This window comes from Eptatretus burgeri, chromosome 17, assembly GCF_056783735.1.
Source record: "Eptatretus burgeri isolate ZD-2024b chromosome 17, Ebu_testis_v1, whole genome shotgun sequence".
In the NCBI taxonomy this organism is placed as follows: Eukaryota; Metazoa; Chordata; class Myxini; order Myxiniformes; family Myxinidae; genus Eptatretus; species Eptatretus burgeri.
In genome coordinates this window covers 42,834,539-42,838,024 of record NC_140977.1, presented here as the reverse complement: position 1 = coordinate 42,838,024, position 3,486 = coordinate 42,834,539, and the positions used below count along the sequence as shown (strand labels likewise).

The window sequence follows — 3,486 nt, the reverse complement described above, 5'->3', positions numbered from 1 at the left end:
GGACGGAACAAAAGTGGGCGTGAGTCGTTTTTGATCCGTTTTTCTGCGGAAAGTCCGTGATGTTTTTGAACACGCTGCTCGGTGCGCGCCCCGCACGAGTCCAGCATCGGTGCCCACGTGTGGCGCGAGATGACGGTGATGCGTGGTGTCGAGTTGTGACGGTAAAGGTCGTGGCGGTTGTGGTGAAGCGGCGTTGTGGTTGGTGGTTGTTGTTGTGATGGCCGCGTTGTGGTTGGTGGTGGTAATAATGGCGGCTGGTCCAAAATAAAGATAGTAAAAGAAAAACGGCTATCCTGAAGAGTCGCAGCCCGCATGAATGACATTTATTCCCTCTAGACAACGGGTTTGGGCCTAACTACACATATACTTACCGAGATATCTCACCTAAGGGACCTGAATGGTGGTTTGCGAATTTGGTCAACCACAACAATATATATATATATATATATATATATATATATATATATATATATATATATATATATATATATATATATACATATTCATATACATATACATATACATATACATATACATATACATATACATGCTGTACAAACAAAAACACAAATGGATAATTAATTGCCTTGTTTAATAATTGCTAAAGTACCTGGTATTGCCCAGGGAAATACAATGAAAGACCCTCAGAGTTAACTTTTTGTTGTTGATAACAAATCACGACAACCTCTAAACCTGAACAGTCAACATGTGATCTTCAACAACATATAATAGATATTATTTGATCGCTACCGGGAGGAAAAAAACGCAGGCAATGTATAAACACAAGATCCAATCAAGACCTGAAGGCCAATAACACGCTTCTTTCTGGGGTCATTTTTACCTGCACCATGCCACCCTTTCTTGTTTGTCTGTCTGCCTGTCTGTCTGTCTGTGTACAGGATATCTCAAAAAGTTGTGGACGGATTCGGATGAAACTTGGTGGACAGGTTGGACGCGTCGCAAGGACGAAATGATTCGATTTTGGTGAAGATCCGATTCTGGATCTGGATACGAGAATTATTTAATTTATAAAGTGATTCTTCACCATTGAGAGATCGGGACGACAAACGATGTAGTACTGGATGGCATGACATTTCAAACATCTATTGGGTCCGATATGTTCTCGTGGATCAGGCATTACGTGGCGGAGGTTTGCGCTCCACCGAGTGCCCTTCTAGTTTCTTTCTGTTATTAAATTGTTAAGCCTGGTGTTAATGGTTAAGGTTGCAGGTTTAGGATCTTCGTGTCCTGAGTTTGAGCTCCTATCCTGCGGTTGAATTAACACCACGTGGGGTTGACTCAGCTTGTCATCCTTCCGAGGCCGGAGAAATGAGTACCGAGTCCGGTATTGCTAACGGAGGGCGTTGTGCACGGCACACTCCCAGAAAACGATTCAACCAGCAGCCAAAGGCTGCTTACGAAATAATAATAATAATTAATAATAATAATAATAATTAATAATAATAATATATTAATTGCCGGTGTGGGATGTCCTCTCATACGTCATTGCGCCTTTTGGGAATCGTGGAAGCTGTTTCATGCGCAGGGGAAGGATTGGGAGGTGGAATCGAGATTTTATTCGGCCAATCACCGTTCAGCAATTTCGGGGCCACGCCCCCACGGTACACGTGGTGGTGAAACCCACGTGAATATACAATATACTATATATATATATATATATATATATATATATATATATATATATATATATATATATATATATATATATATATATATATATATATATATATCCCATCGGAATCGACTCGAAGTAAAAAGCAAGCCCGAGAATAGAGAGAGAAGAATTACAAGAATAATTTATATAACGAAGGTGAAGGAAATTTGAGGAAGGTTGGAACTTGCAGGTCACCATTACAGTGAGGATGACTGGTGGGAATAAGAAATGCACGTGACAGTAGGTGGTAGCTTTGCGCAGTGGCAGTATCGTAGCCAATGAGGTTTATCCGAGGCGCGATTATTGCTAATTGAAAACTTTTCCCAATACCCCGCCGTGACGACCTGGAACATGGTCGGCGTTGGCAATTTTTGGCAGCTCCTCCGGGTGCTCCATTTTACAATCAAGAACAGATTTATCATAATTTTGTTTATGTCATGTGTCATGATGACAGCAGTTTTACTTTTTATCATATCCAATCCGACTGTCGTCTCAAAAAATAAAAATTGTCTGCGCATGTTCGCATTTTTCGCAAAGACTGTCGGCCTGGCAACCACCACATTTGGTACCCAGGCCAAGTCTGACCCAGTGGATTGTTTTTCGGGTATTTTCATCTACCAACTCGGCCTTTAAATACCCTTTAATATCCCTGAACACCATGAAGGCCCTTTCGACCACGAAGACCCTTTAAAGACCTCAAAGACCCATACGACTCCCAAAGACCCATTACCCCAAAAGACCATTTAAGACCTCAAAGACCCTGAAGACCCCTAAAACTCTTTAAGAACCTTGAAGACCCTGTAAGACCTCGAAGACCCTTTAAGATCCATATGACCCTGAAGATTCACTCCGTCTGTGAAGTCGTGAGATGAGATGTCTATTAATTACATACTGTTTGAAGCAGTTGCACCACCATGAGTTCATGTCGTTTATTAATTAGGTACAATTGGAACGTACCTTTTAAACCTTTCGACCCTTTAGACTGTTGAGATCCCTTCGACCTCTGAAGACCCTTCAAGACCCCCCAAGACATTTAAGACCCTTGAGACCCTTTAACACCGATAAGATCCTTAAAACTTTTCAGGCCCCGAATACCGCAAAGACCCTTTCGACTCCAAAGTCCTCTAAAACACGTTAAGACCCCAAAGATGCTTAAGAAAACTCGAAGGGCACTCGGTGGAGCGCATACCTCTGCATACCTCGGTGGAGCACATACCTCCGCCACGCAATGCCTGATCCACGAGAACATATTAGCCCAAGAGCCCACAAAGGTTTATTATTGGTCCTTTCTCTCAATGGTGAAAAAGTACTTTAAAAATTCTCGTAGTCGGATCCGGATTCGGATCTTCACCAAAATTGAATCAATTCGTCGTGGTCACACACCCAACATGTCCACAAAGTTTCATCTGAATCCCTCCAAAACGTTTTGAGATATCCTCCACACAAACAAACAAACAAACAAACAAACAGACAGAGAAACAAGCCGGTTGGCAGACATGGGTAATTGGCTGTTGCTAGGCAACGGAGGATCCATAGCAACGGTTCTTTCTCACACATAACTAGGACATACCATGAACCTATGGGCGTCGATTGGTGGGGGACGGTGGGACATGTCCCCCCCCACTTTTTTATCAAGGGGGGGGGACAACATATCGATTGTTCCCCCCACTTTTTTCATTGAACGTAAGTTACGTAACACAAAACGAGCTGCTCTCGTACAACCAGGCTGAGATGCTCCTCAAATACAAGAATAAATTTTTTAATCTCTCTATAATTCCAGCAATCTCTGTGTGCATGTTTGTCTGTGTGCA

The 3,486-nt window shown here is 42.4% G+C and overlaps 1 non-coding gene across 1 annotated transcript; it reads left to right on the top strand.

Annotated features, from left to right (window-relative positions):
• The first annotated feature begins 1,924 nt into the window (after positions 1-1,924).
• LOC147009900 (U4 spliceosomal RNA) lies at positions 1,925-2,065 on the top strand. The gene has a single exon (XR_015053124.1). It is a non-coding gene; the product is annotated as a U4 spliceosomal RNA (small nuclear RNA).
• The last annotated feature ends 1,421 nt before the right edge of the window (positions 2,066-3,486 follow it).